Source organism: Psittacula echo, assembly GCF_963264785.1.
Source record: "Psittacula echo genome assembly, chromosome: 4".
NCBI lineage: Eukaryota > Metazoa > Chordata > Aves > Psittaciformes > Psittacidae > Psittacula > Psittacula echo.
Window position 1 is genome coordinate 38,539,770 of NC_137738.1, and position 15,998 is coordinate 38,555,767.

The following is a 15,998-nucleotide window of genomic DNA, read 5'->3' on the forward strand; positions in this document are numbered from 1 at the left end:
GACAGTTTTCAAATTACTATTCTACTATAAAGGTAGAATATTAATTCTAAATCCAAAGTGTATTTTGGCATCACTAGCACATATTGAGACCTTCTTGCACTTTAGAAGAGAAACAATAAAAATGGGGTGAGGCAATATAACAAAAAGAATAAAGAAATCAATTTCTTATTACTTGTCTCTCAAAATATTATGCTGTTCAAGTTCAGTCTTCATTCTACTTGTAATACACTGACAAAGTTTGAGAGAGTAATGGTAGTCTACTGCATTTTATAGCATCCTGAGAGAAGTAGTCAATCTATTTTCTTTTTTTACTGTAAGTATATTTATATTGTAGAATCAAATAGGTTGGAAAAGACCTTCAAGATCATCAAGTCCAACCTTTACATCAGGACTGCCGAGACCACCACTAAATCACATCACTAAGGGCCTCATCTACATGGTTTTTGAACACTTCCAGGGATGGTGACTCCACCACTTCTCTGGGAAGCCTGTTCCATACCTGATCATCCTTTTGGTAAAGAAATCTTTCATATCCAGCCTAAACTTCCCCTAGTGCAACTTGAGGCTGTTACCTCTTGTCCTGTCACTTGTTACTTGGGAGAAGAGACCAGCCACCTCCTTTCTCCAACCTGCTTTCAGGTAGTTGTAGAGAATGATAAGGTCCCCCCTGAGCCTTCTCTTCTCCAGACTAAAGAACTCCAGTTTCCTCAGCCATTCCTCATAAGACTTATTCTCCAGACCCTTCATCATCTGTGTTGCCCTTTTCTGGACCTGCTGCAGCACCTCAATGTCTTTCTTGTAGTGAAAGTCCCAGAACTGTACACAGTATTTGAGGTGTGGCCTCACCAGTGCTGAGTACAGGAGGATGATCACTGCCCTGGCCCTGCTGGCCACACTATTTCTGATATGGGCCAGGATGCTGTTGGCCATCCTGGCTGCCTGGGCACAAGCTGGCCCATGTTCAGCTTCATCAATCAGCATCCCCAGGTACTTTTCCACCAAGTAGCTTTCCAGCTACTCTTCCCCAAGCCTGTAGCATTGTTTGGGGTTGTTGTGGTCAACAAACAAAGTGCAGGACGTGGCACTTTGCCTGTTGAACCTCATCCCATTGGCCACAGCCCATCCATCCAGCCTGTCCAGATCCCTCTGCAGAGCCTTCTTATCCTCCAGCAGATCAACACTCCCAGCCAACTTGGTGTCATCAAAAAATTTACTAGGGTGTGCCCAATCTGCTCATCCAGATCATCAATGAAGGTGTTAAACAACACTGGCCCTAACATCAAGCCCCGAGGGACACCTGTAGTGACCGGTTGCCAGCTAGATGTGATGCCATTTACCACCACTCTTTGGGTTCAGCTATCCAGCCAGTTTCCAAACCAGTGAAGAATCCACCTATCCAGGCCATGAGCAGCCAATTCATGCAGGAGAATGCTGTGGGGGATAGTGTCAAATGTTAAGTCCAAATAGGCAAGGTTCATAGCCTTTCTGTCATGAACCAGATGGGTCACCTTATCATAGAAGTCCAGGGTGGTCAAGCAGGACCTGCCCTTCACAAACCCGTGCTGACTGGGCCCGATCCCCCAGTTTTCCCACATGAAAACTCATACTATTTCAGCCAGGTACTATGCCACAGGAATAGTTAGTTCATTGGGGTTGTATGTTTTAGCCTCCCTTTTTATTCTGTGACTTTGTACCAAATGTGAGGTCCAGTTTTCTCAATGGTCTTGCTTTAAATCTTCCCTGTCCAAAATTGTGTCTATTCTCATAGTTCACAGACTGAAGCTGTGACCTTCCTAGCTGCTTTCCAGGTGTTCTTCAACCTTTTAAGATCACAGGAGGTCTTTTAGAGGATGAAATGGCAAACAACTTTACTTGGAAAATATACAATGTAGTCATATAGATAAAAGTGAAGAAATCTCAGTCTTAGTAACTGCCTGGCTTACTGAGAGTTAAAACTGTACCCATAAACATTCCTTGTGCATCTGCAGCTTCCCTTGTGAAATCAGGTAAACAATGTTAGGTTGGCTGGCTGTTTTCCTGTGTGTTTATACTTCTCCAGTCCAGTGCAACTCAGGTGCCTGGAGTCCACTCAGTCTCCCAACAACGACCTTGCTCTTGTTGAGTAAGGCCAACCCTGCCTAATTTCTCGGTTCTTGACAGGGCTACCAGTACAAGGAAACTGAACAACAAAAACTCCCCCTCAAACCTCTTGTCTTTCAGAGGCAGCTGTGTTACTGAGTGGATTTTTTCTACAACAAGAGTCTAAGTTTACATGGCATTTAATATAAAAAGCACTGTTGCTGCAAAGTAATTCAAATGAGCATTTCTCTCAAGTGTTAGCTCTAAAACAGTGCAGTTTTTTAAATGAGTTCATGGCAAGTGCTCTGAGCATTTAGATAATATCTCACTGGATAGCCGCCCTTAGCCACTGTCTTCTTAATTACTTCTGCCATTAGTGATTCTCCCTCATGTTCCCAGCACAAAAAGAACAGTTCCAAACCCACTAGTAAGTCAAATGTTCAGATGCAAGCACCACGGTATCCACAGTGATTATGTCCTTCCTCCTTGTAGCCAGGACCAAATTCACCCTCGGTGGAATTTTATCATGGTCAATGGAGTTCCACAAGAAATGATTTTCAAGTAATTCCCAGTGGTCAGACCAGCAGGAGCTTCTTACATTGATGCTTATTCCCAGAGCTGTCCCTAGTATGTTTAGGAGAGAGGCTGGAAAGAGAAAATCTGACTTTTTTAGTGTGATGTTTCCAGTGAGTATTTCCCTTCTAAGTAGAAAATGAAATAACTTCAAAATGTAGAAAAAAAGTGACATAAAACTGTATGCAATCTCTTTTACTGGACTAAATAAAATAAGAGGCTATCTTTCATTACTGTGGGGCAGCTGTAAGACTGGGGATGTGATTTAGTTGATAATGTTATTGAACTTCTGTGACAAAGGTACACTCATCAATAACTTCTGTTATTATATTTTTATGTCTTCTAAAAATAGCTGCTTATTTGCTTTACATCTTTTTCTTCTCAGAAACAGTTTGTGGAACAGCTCCCTTTAAAGAATAACTAATTTTAGCTTAAAAATTACCGGACTTCTTGAAGTTTCCATGAATAAGTTAAAAGATGTCGTAAGTCACTCTTTCTCCAATTCACTTTCTCATACTTGTATTGCATTGCCTATGGGAACAGAGAAAACTCCCATGCCAATGTAGAACTAAGGCACAATAAGGGAATCTGGGGTTACCCATGGGCCAGGAGTTAGCACAACTAGACGCTGCTGTGCCAGAACAGCCCACTGCCACCTGGTCACTTCAAGACCTTTGCTAGGACATACAGAGGAGATTTAGTACCCTGTGACTCTCTCTGACAAAGAGAAAGAGATGACCGTCAACTCATAACACAGGTGGGAACAAACAGGTAGGCATAAAGAAAACAATACAGCCTCATTTTGTTTCAAACAGCAACACCAGCCTCCATCAGGAATGATCTCTGGGGATTAATATCTGCTGGCAGTTAATGAGCCAAAGCACAATGTGGGCCATTAACTCCTCCCAGATGGTTATCTGTTCTCCAGGAAATGTCCTACACCTCATTCATAATTGTTCAATTACAGCCACATCACTGGGTCCTGCAGCCTTGCTGCAACATCACATTTCTAACAGCTGTGTTTGGCCAGCCACTAACTGATAGGCTGCATCCCATTTTGAAAGTCATTGGAGAGAGGAAGGACACAAGGGCTGGTTGATGAGTAGCTGTGGTCAGTCCTGCATCTCCCTGACTTTTCAGAATAGCAGAGTGTATGGACAGTAGGTAAGTGGAGAGGAAAGCCAGAGTCATGCTGGCTCCTTAACTTAGCTTTGGGCGATGCTCATGCTAATCAGAAGCCTTCTCCAAGTATTTGCCCCACAGAACATGACATCTCTGATCAGTGGTTCCCATGCAGAGGTGTTCAGAAACCTGACTAGCCACATTACACTGGCAAAACTGATTTCTCTGTTTTGCTTTGCAAGGCCCCATCTTTCACACTTCTATGAATAGACGCTGTGGAAACTGCAGTGTGAATCTGCTATCAAAATGTTTGCTTTTGATACTGTGAAGCCTTTTTCACAAAGTTAAATCAATAGGTCACTTTAGTGTCAGAACACTATCTATCTGTGTTATGTCTATATAACAGCTCATTTAGTATTCAAATGTACAGTAAATCAAAGTGGCAAAAGTTGAGATGAGCTGTTTTCATAGCATAGAATTGAAATGAGAAGGCTCATTTTTCAAATGGGAAGTGTCCAAATGAATCAATGCTGTCATCTTTCTGTGAAATGTGTCAATTTTAATAGAACTATCTCTTTAATGGAAACATTATTCTGTCAGAAAATTTCCAACCAGTTATATACCCAGCAGCAACTGGTAAAAATGCCAGTACTGGCTTTGAAGGCTGTTCCATTAGGCCAGGGCAGGCCTGCCAATGAGCCAGCCAACAACCTCCTTTGCCTGAAAGGAACTGCTGCTGCTTCAGGTCAGGTCCCCCCTGACAGCCCCAGTGGTGGGATCTGCTCCCATCTCATAGCTGCTTGCAGAGTCCTCGGTTTTCCTCCTTCTCTGCCACATTGCAGCTAATCATTATCTCCTGTCATGTATCAAACTGCCAATACTCTTTTTTTCAGGCAGAATAGCAAACTATGACATCCAAGGGTTTCACATCCCACCCAACTGCTCAAGTCTTAAAGGGTAACTAGGGAGGCACCTTCCAGGTCCTTTATATGAAGATGACTTTGCAATATTTTTTTATTCAGTGTATTAAGTGGAATGATTCAAGATTAAATACATAAATTTTTAAATACATATGGAAAAAAAGATGAAATTTCAAGGAGTCACAAGCACATGGGACACTAAAAAGTCTGCAAAAACAGATGGCTGTTTGTTGACTTTAAGGGACAAGCTTAAAACCAAAAATCCTAACAATGTCATTACATTTAAAATCAGTTTGCATCCACTGAGAGCTACATGTGCAAGCACACCAAATAATCACAAATGAAAATTAAAAAGTGTCACTTGTTTTCATGCATAAAAATGTATGGACATCCAGTTTTGGACAACCATGGGGACTCCCAAAATACCTGGCACTATATAGTTCGTGCAACCAGTCTGGGAAGTTTTACTGTGATTGCTGCTTGTGAATCAAGTCACAGTATCTGTATCTTCTACACCTATTAAATTCTCTTCAGATGAGTGTGTGTGTTAGCTGAGTTTAGTCAGAAAAAAACTGGGCTGCAAGAAGTCTGTTGTACAGGATCTACTTTTTAAAATGTAAGTTAAATGAGGTTTCTTTTCCTGGATGTAACGTATCTTCTGTCCAGCTGGAATCATGACTTGCAAACTCTAGAAGCAAGGTAGTATGAGTATGAAATTTAAAACAAAATAAATAATTAAAAGCAGTATGTTAAGAGCAGCATCTGTAAAGTGAATTCCAGAGAGCCTTAAAATGGACTTTTGATCTTCTGTTCTCATCCATTGCATAGTGAGAGGCTATTACTACAGCAGAATGCACAATTTGGTCAGTTTCTCTTGACCAAACCTTATAAATCTGAATTCCACTTGTATTCCTAATCCTGTACTCAGCTCATAAAAAATAATGTGATGATGTGGGACTGAATGGGAAAATTCAGTCCATAAACAATTGGCTACAAGACTCGTGCTTTAGGCAGGGCTTTGGGTTCTTTGATAACAGCTGGTTTTATAAGGCTCCAGTCCGGATGATGGCACGTGGGAAAGGTTTATCTCACAGAGGCAAAAGGGTGCTGGGGCATGAATTAGCAGGGCTCATTTGGAGAGCTTTAAACTAGATTTGAAGGGGGATGGGGTTGTAACTGGGCTTGTCCCAGTGGGGCAGCACTCTAGAATTGATGAAGACCGGGAGGCCTCCTATAATCCTAGGGTGGAATCGGTGAGCTCAGCTCCCTCCTTGAAATGCCTGTACACCAATGCGTGCAGCATGGGAAATAAGCAGGAGGAGTTGGAGACCTGTGTTAAGTCAGGAGATTATGATCTGGTGGCAATTACAGAGACGTGGTGGGACAGCTCACATGACTGGAATATAGTCATGGAGGGCTATGTCCTTTTCAGGAAAGACAGGCCAGCCAGGCGGGGTGGTGGGATTGCTCTTTATGTGCGAGAGCAGCTGCAGTGTACTGAGTTCTGTCCAGGGACAGGGGATGAGCGAGTTGAGAGTCTGTGGGTGAGAATTAAGGGGCAGGCTGGCAGGGGCGATACTGTTGTGGGTGTCTGTTACAGGCCACCAGATCAGGGTGAGGAAGTTGACGAGGCCTTCTACAGGCAGCTGAGAGCAGCCTCACAGTCACAGGCCGTGGTCGTCATGGGGGATTTTAACTTCCCTGATGTTTGCTGGAAGGACTACTCAGCAACCCAGCCACAGTCCAGGAGGTTCCTCCAGTGTATGGATGATAACTTCCTCATGCAAATGGTGGATGAGCCAACCAGGAGAGGAGCGCTGCTGGATCTCATCCTCACTAACAAGGAGGGGCTGGTCGAAGCAGTAAAGGTTGAGGGCTGCCTTGGTTGCAGCGACCACGAGATGATGGAATTCAGGATCTTGTGTGGTAGGACCAGTACAATAGCAAGTAGAATTGCAACCCTGGACTTTAGCAGGGCAAACTTTGGCCTTTTCAAGCAATTGCTGGGGGAAATCCCATGGGCAAGGCTGCTTGAAGGTAAAGGGGCCCAAGATAGTTGGTTGACATTCAAGAATTGCTTATTCCAAGCTCAAGATCAGAGCATCCCGACACGTAGGAAGTCAAGGAAGAGGGCCAAGAGACCTGCGTGGCTAAATAGGGAACAGCTGGGTATGCTCAAGTGGAAGAGGAGAGTTTATAGGTCATGGAAGGAGGGGCTGGCCACTCGGGAGGAATATAAGGCTGCTGCTAGAGGATGTAGGAAGGCAGCTAGGATGGCTAAGGCCTCCTTAGAATTAAATCTGGCGAGAGGGGTCAAGAACAGCAGAAAGAGATTTTTCAAATACATGGCAGATAAAACTAACACCAGAGGCAAGGTTGGCCCACTGGTGAACGGGATGGGTGCCCTGGTGACAGAAGATACAGAGATGGCAGAGTTATTGAATGCCTTCTTTGTCTCAGTCTACTCTGTCGGAGGCAGTCCTGAAGAGCCCTGTACTCCTGAGACCTCAGATGAAGTCAGGTCAGCGGAGCAGTTTGCCTTAGTCGATGAGGAATGGGTTAGAGACCAGCTGAGCAATCTGGACATCCATAAATCCATGGGTCCAGATGGGATGCACCCGCGGGTGCTGAGGGAACTGGCGGAAGTCATTGCTAGACCACTCTCCATCATCTTTACCAAGTCTTGGGAAACGGGAGAGGTGCCTGAGGACTGGAGGAAAGCAAATGTCACTCCAGTCTTCAAAAAGGGCAAGAAGGAGGACCCGGGTAACTATAGACCGGTCAGCCTCACCTCCATCCCTGGGAAAGTGATGGAACACCTTATCCTTGGTGCCATCTTAAGGCATGTCAAGGATAAGAGGGTTATGAGGGGCAGTCAACATGGCTTTACCAAGGGGAAGTCATGCTTAACCAACCTCATAGCCTTTTATGAGGAAATAACACGGTGGATGGATGATGGCAGAGCGGTGGATGTGGTCTTCCTTGACTTCAGCAAAGCATTTGACACAGTCTCCCACAGCATCCTCATAGCTAAATTGAGGAAGTGTGGCCTGGATGATCAGGTAGTGAGGTGGACTGCAAACTGGCTGAAGGACAGAAGCCAGAGAGTTGTAGTCTATGGGGCGGAGTCTAGTTGGAGGCCTGTATCTAGTGGAGTGCCTCAAGGGTCAGTATTGGGACCAGTATTATTTAATATATTCATCAATGATTTAGATGAGGGAATTGAGTGTACTGTCAGCAAGTTTGCTGATGACACTAAGCTGGGAGGAGTGGCTGACACGCCAGAAGGCTGTGCTGCCATCCAGCGGGACCTGGACAGGCTGGAGAGTTGGGCAGGGAATAACTTGATGGAATATAACAAGGGAAAGTGTAGAGTCCTGCATCTGGGCAGGAACAACCCCAGGTTCCAATATAGGTTGGGGAACGACCTGTTAGAGAGTAGTGTAGGGGAGAGGGACCTGGGGGTCCTAGTGGGCGGCAGGATGACCATGAGCCAACACTGTGCCCTTGTGGCCAAGAAGGCCAATGGCATCCTGGGGTGTATTAGAAGAGGGGTGGTCAGTAGGTTGAGAGAGGTCCTCCTCCCCCTCTACTCTGCCCTGGTGAGACCGCACCTGGAATATTGTGTCCAGTTCTGGACCCCTCAGTTCAAGAAGGACAGGGACCTGCTGGAGAGAGTCCAGCGCAGGGCAACTAAGATGATTAAGGGAGTGGAGCATCTCCCTTATGAGGAGAGGCTGAGGGAGCTGGGTCTCTATAGTTTGGAGAAGAGGAGACTGCGGGGTGACCTTATTAGTGTATATAAATATATAAAGGGGGAGTGTCACGAGGATGGAGCCAGGCTCTTCTCAGTGGCAAACAATGATAGGACAAGGGGTAATGGGTACAAACTGGAACACAAGAGGTTCCACTTAAACTTGAGAAGAAACTTCTTCTCAGTGAGGGTGACGGAACACTGGAACAGGCTGCCCAGGGAGGTTGTGGAGTCTCCTTCTCTGGAGACATTCAAAACCCGCCTGGACACATTCCTGTGTAAGCTCATCTAGGTGTTCCTGCTCTGGCAGGGAGATTGGACTAGATGATCTTTTGAGGTCCCTTCCAATCTCTAACATACTGTGATACTGTGATAATCCTTAAGAATAAAACAATCTAGTTAAAAGGTGTGAAGCGTAGGGATGCTGAGTGAGGACCCTGCTGTGCTGTGCAGCACACAATTATATTCTTTCTTCAGGAGCATCAGGGCCTTGCTGCAGTCTCTCTCAGGCTCACTTTGGTGGCAATGGCAACAGTAATGCAGCTGGCATCTGCAGAGCACCTGCCAGGAAGAAAGGCAATTGGGACACAGATAACTTCTTGACACATCTCAGAAGCCAAACACGTCTACCTCCCCATCAGAAGATGATGTTTCTGCTGGCTCCTTTTGCCTTCTCTTTCCAGAGTTTGCCCTGAACTGCCCTTGCATTTTTTAATTCCTGCTCTTGTCTCTCAGCTGGGCTACCTAGAAGGTAGCAGTGCTATATCGGGATGGAGTGGAACTCAGGGCAAGCCTTACCCCCTAATCCTTACTCACCAGATCTCTGCATCCTGTACTATGTTCACTACTATTCAGTTAGAAGTTTATTTTTTGTAGTTACCTCAAATATGGTTTGTATGAGTTGCAGTTGCATCTTTAACAGGAAATTTGCATTGCCTTTTGAATGGCAGATGCTTTGAAATCTGCTCATAAATAAATAAATAAATGAATAAACGCCTAGAGCTACAATGCCTAAATGGTGGCTCTTTTGGCAGTGACTCCAAGAAGCTTTCTCCTACATGCTTGTCCGTCAGTGTTCTCTCCTGTAAAAGACAACAGGAAGCTTCTGCCATCCTTGTACTCATAACTCATAAATTGTACTCCACTGCTACGCTTTGAGACTCCAGCAGCAAGGTTCCCAGAACAAGAGGCAAAACAACACCCCATAAATGCTAATGAGGGTCATGTGGATAAGTCTTTATTTGCTGCACATTAAACTTACCCTGAAGGACAATTTCTAAGGCTTTCAAACATTAGTGAGATGGGAAGGGGAAGGAGGAATGTTAAGAGTCTCTTCTAATGTCAGTGCCTTCTGGCCAGTTTCGTTACTTTCATTTTATTCCTTGCTGCTGATTCTTAAATAGAATTTATAGCTGTGCATTTTGCACTCACCTTTCTCGTTGGGTCACAGATGTATCCATGCAGAATGATTATTATCATACAGGCAGAGGAAATACATGCTCTGGGAAAAAGAGCTCTAGGGAAAAAATAGGATAAAATCTCATGGAAAAATCAACCTTCTCCTATATGCTGTAGAAAAGATCCAAAAGGGACAGAGTAACTTTTCAGCTTTGCATATGTTATGGCAGCAGTTTCACAGTTAGTCTTGCTATGTCCAGCATTATCCTTAGTAAATAAACAGCTTCACAGAAAGAATCCAGAGCTCATGGAAAACATGTTATGCTTGTCAGCATGCTGGAAGAAAATAATCTTCCATTTACTTGAAAGGATCACATCTTCTCACGCCATGACAAATAATAGGCAGTCCCTGAAAATGCCATGCATAGAGTGAGGCAACAAAACATACATGCTGTCCTAGTAATGTCTTAGACAAAAGTGCCAAAATAATAGTTATACTTCACCCTGTTATTGCAACTCCTTTATGTGCTGCTTACCTGGCGGCGTTTTATTGGAATATGTTGTTATATTCAATCTTGTTTTGTATATCAGCTGGGGAGTGCGGTACTATCTTTGACGCATCATTCCAGTGACCCCTTCTTACTCAAGTCAGCGGTCTGGTTCCTATCATGAGGTGTCTTGGACACATCCTAATCGGTATCTCCTCTGCATAAATGTATACCTGTTTGAAGGCGGTCTCCTTCGCTAAGTAGAGAATACACAGAAGAAAAACCGCTTTGCAGGTCTTTTCCTTCACTGACTACTCAGATGGTGGAATCAGTGTGAAATTTTAAGTCCTTTATGGCAGACACCTTCATGTAAGGTTTGCACTTGCTTCTTTCTTTGTGTTTGCACTGATCACAAGTACAGCAAAGAGTCTGTTTATGGTCCCAAAAGTAATTGGTACTATTTGCATGTAATTCTTACTGAATGAATGTTCTCCATTGGCATGTATTTTCTGCCTAAAAATCTCTTAAAATATTCTCTTTTTTAAAACCAATGCAACAATGGGAAAGTGAGCTGAGCTGTACTGTGATGCAGGGATAAGAACTGTGCTTCAACTGATGGTACTTATTACTGCAGAGGACACAACTGACTTTCAGCTTGAGCTTAGCTTTGCTGGCCTGACAGAACACAGTCAAACAGAAGTCACAGAGACAGTAAAGATCAAACTTTCACTAAGATCTGTAAAAAGTTTAACAAAACCTTCCTGAAAATATAAGATTTATTTTACGTTATAGGACATAAAATGTTTATAGCATCTAAAGACAACTTTTGGGTAGAATCTTTTCCTCTCTGGGCACACACACTCCAAGAGACAAAAATGTTAATGGTGGATTAATCTTTTCCTGCTGCTTATTCCTCATATACACCTCAGTCTGTAACACTGCATTCATTTGCTGTAGAGGTTGTGATGGTGCCATGGAGAGCAATGACTGCAGTTGACAAATTAAGCACAGAATGGGCTAGCTGCAGTGATATTCTTGTTTATATCACTTCAACTCATTTGCAGCCTTGAAACTGGGCACACAGATAGTTTGTGTGATTTCTTCTGCTTACCTTGGTTAACTTAAATTATTCCTTATTTCGTCATATCTCAATGTTGGTCTGACTCTCTGAGTCTTTTCATGGATATCCTGCCATCACCGGCACAAAACAGAGCTCCCAATCTTTTCCTGGCAAGTCTATTTTTTCTTGTACAGAAACTACTCCATCCTGGAGCTATTTTCTCTTTACAGTAGTTCTATTCTTGATTCTAAAGTTGCATCAAAGCTAAAGTTTTCCCCTTATTCCCTCCATAGCCTCCCAAAAATTGGCTACCTCTCCTCTCCACACTCACAGACAAATTTCTTTTTCCCCTGCTAGGACCAGAAGGCTCCTGCAACAATCTTTTTTCCTGGCTTGCCAGTAGTGTCTTGAGGAGGGCAGAGAGGTTGCATTCATGGGTAGAATAAGCTGCTTATTTAATAGAAAATATCATCACAGCACTACTTGTCACTTCAGCTATGATCCACTACAAAACTTTCCTCTCTCTTTCTCTGCTGTGAAATATCTACCTAGACTCTGTTTCTGCTGTTGGCCAATAATACCAGTCATCTCATGTTTTTCTCTGCTGTAGGAGGGGGCCTCCAAAAATTTCCCTCTGTCTCTCATCTTGATGTTGACAAAAAGGATATGCTTGTTAAAATTCAGGCAGCAGGCTAAATATTATTGAATCCTCACTATCATTCTGTTTCCCCTCCTGGCTCAGCAGATAATTTTCATTGCTTACATTACACTCTAGGTTTTAAATTGCTATATAAGGTATGTATTCTACCTTGTAGGATTAAGACCACATGCTGGATTAGTTTCTGACGGCTGCCTCAATACAGTAACAGAAATAGTGTGTTACTACTTGTGTCATGCAGAGCAAGACCTGCACTTGTAGGCTTGTCAGTCTAATTGACACCTTTCACAGCCACCATAATTCATGTTAAAAATGTTGACACAGAACAAATTCCTGTTTTATATTAAAACATCTTGCTCACACGGACATGAAGGCTCAGCCCTAATGGAAAGAGAAAGAGGAAAACAACTCTTCATGGTTTTTGGCAGGTATTACATGATTCGAGTGCTGTATGTGTTTAGGATGGGGTGGGAGATTTTGGGTTGTATAGATACTCTTCAGACAGCAGCTCTGTATTAATGACTGTTTCTAGTTCTAAAGGGAAAATCAAACGAACAGACTTTATATGGGAGATGGCTGACTCTCAAAAAAACCCTAAAAAAAGTCTTTCATAAATGAAAAGGCAGCCTTCCTTTCACAGCTTGGTGAAGCCTGTGAGACCAGTTGGAAAATCATCAGTTCCTCCCAAACAGGGTGCCCTGAGTAGGCCAAATACCTCTTGGGGTAGGGGAACTGCCAGAGGAGGTTTCACCTCTCAGCAGCATTGCTTGCCCAGCATTGCTCAGCACATTGGCAAGCCCTGTGTGAGGACCCTCAGCAGACCCCCTTCTCCTTTCCTTCGGCTCTTGTTTGAGAAGCAATGGTACTACTGCTGAGGGATGTTGATGCACTACCCTTAGAGAAGAGGCAGGCTGGACAAACTGCAGGATACACAATGCTTCTGAACTGACTGCTTTTCACCTCCTCAGAAAGCACTGATAGCTTTGGAAATATATTTAAAAATAAGCTTTTTGTGACAATGGGTAAACTCAAAGCCAGGTGAATACTTACCATTCAAAAGCCATTTTGAAGCTGAAAGCATATGCATTGCTGTTCAAGAAGTGTTTTCGATTAAAAAGCCCATAAACTAAAGAGGTGATACCACAAGAATGAGATCTATAATGTGGGTTTATAAACCCAATACGCTACTAGCATCTATACATTTTTTGGCATGGATGTGTTGGGTTCTAATGCTAGTGTGAAGAAATCATCTTCTTTATGACCTACTAATCCAGTGTTATTATCCCCCTCTCTCCCCTTTCAAGTCAGATAAAGCATCATAACTAATTCTGTCTCCACAGGCTAATCTGCATTGTCCTCATCTTGCCACTTCACTGGTGTTTAATGTTCTCCCTACAAATACGCTGATTCAGCTTGACCTTCATTCACATTTAACATCCCCTTTCAACCAACTTTACAGCCACCTCATCAGCAATCTTTAGTTCAGAAGCAGCCTGGGTTCCTGCTCCTCTGCCAAATGCTCATTTTTGCATGCATCAGTCAAGATTTTCCATTCCTCTCCTCCAGTGTAATCCGGTTATACTTAATTGAGTTAGTCCTGACATCCTCCAATGGCAGAGACCTGGCCTATCTTCTTTGTTTTGTCAACTGTAATTCTCAGTTACAGTTTTCTTGAAACTATCATCTCCAATTCACTCCCTATTTCAGAGCAGGGGTGAACAAAGCTTAATTTGAATTGCGAGTCATACGTAAACAGCTTATTAGACCAGTCCCTGGAGTACCTGGGAGAGTAGCAGCCCCCCATCAAGCTGGAAGACATTCAAATGTCCAAGAAAGCCTCTACACTGGAGGGTACCTGGTTAAAATAGACAAGAAGGATGGCTGGAGGAAAAGCGTTACCGTAACAAAGATGTGGAGCTGAGGAAATGCTGATTTACCAGACTTGCATAGAGGAAAACTGAACAGATATCATTAAGGGTGACTCAGTACCTCTTCCTCATGACAATACTCTCCTCCCCATTCACAAGCACATTTTAAAAACTTATTTCTTCTCCATTCTTTATTTTTTCCCCAGCTAAACAGGATTAAAGTTGGCCAGTTCATTACCTAGTGCAAAGCTCGCTGTCCCCACTGAAGTGAGCACGAACATGCTGTTATATGTACTTTACACATGTTGAGACTGATGACTTTTATTTCCAGGAAATGCAGTGCTACAGAAATAGTACCTGTAAGGACCTTTTCACAGAAATTCTCAAGCTTTTACGGACACTTCAAGTAACACTTAATGACTTTGTGTTTTCTGAGACCAGTATGAGTGCCACCAGAGAAACAGCATGGTAAAGACAAAAAGGGTTAGTGTTTTTCCTCTTAAAGATTTAAGAACAATATTACTGAATGGCTGTAACATATATGGATTTGTATACATATTTACCCTGAGAAATTAAAATGGCTGATAACTTTTTTTATGAAGATGATATTGAAATTGAGCCATGTTAGAACAAAAATATTTCATCCTGACAGCTCCTGTTTGGAAGGCACCATTAATTCTTTGTCATATGGTTTAGTATTTCAGAAAATTACTTTTGTGCATATGTGCATATCTAAAGATTAACTAAAATTCTTGAATCTTAATGCAAGCAAGTAAAAAGCTACTTTGTAATTTATTGCATTACCATTATTCACCATGTTTTATTGGTATGTTCTCTTTATTTTATTAGTACTTTATAATAAAAGCTCTGAGTGTGTTATGCTTTTTGAAAGGAAAGATCAAACTGCTCACTATTCTACAACAGATGTAAAATAGAGGCGGCAATAAAAGCACATAGACTTTTGCTAAGCAGCTGGATGTGATATGAGGATCAGAGATTCAGGCTAAATAAATTTGTCACTTTAAATGGGAGCCAAAAACTAATCCTTCAAAAACTAAGTTCTAAATTTGTCAAAATATATGTCTAAACATGTGTCTTAACAACCATACCAGTATGGTAAAATAAAGGGACTATACCAGAATTTCTTGAGCCTGCACTTCCCAGGTATGCTCATGAAAGCATGGCAAAACCTAAAGCTGATGCAATATACCACTGAAGATGGCAAACTCGAATTTTCTTGAATTCATAAAATTTTGTTCTAGGGAATGCTGTGATCTATTTCACTCCTATGATGCCAGTGTTCAGGCATATATTTAACTTTACTCCCCTGAAGTTTCATCAGATTCTCTAAGACTGGTTGTATTTTTAGACTTAACAATGGAGATAAGAGCTTGAAGGATCTGGAGTGTACTTTACCTTTCCAGTCTTAAAGTAGAGCTAAAGATTTTCTAACTTTTACCTTTAGTAGAGTTCTTCTAGTCCTTTGAAACACCTTGCAGTTTTGCAAGTCTAGCTTGCAGTTTTTGGGCTTTATTTTCTGAAGTATCATATTTCAGAGCCCTTGTTAAGTTCAGAATAATGCATAATCGAAGCTGAAAATTATCTTCCTTCTCTAAATTTGTCTCTATGGAGTTCTACACCTCAGTATTCCTTGGCAAATTTTAGTTAATAAAACATGAAAAGGATTTTTCTTTAACTATGAAAATGTTCTGTTGCTCCATTTACAAAATATTTTAAAAACCAAAACCTGTTTTCTGAAGTGAAAAACTATACTGAGGTGCTGATATACACAGTAAATCATTGCTCTTGAAAACTGGTACTATTTTATGGTATTTCACACCTTCTTATAAACAAAAATCATGTCATGCTGGTAAATGCTGCTCGAGGAGTCTTCCCCCGACCCTTACTGGGGTTTGATGCCTTCTATTAGTGCCTAAAAGGAAATACTACATATGTCACAGAATCATAGAATTGTAATCAAAGAATCATAGAATGTTTTGGGTTGGAAGGGACATTAAAGATAATCTAGTTCTGACCCCTCATGCCACAGGCAGGGACAACTTCCACTAGACCAGGTT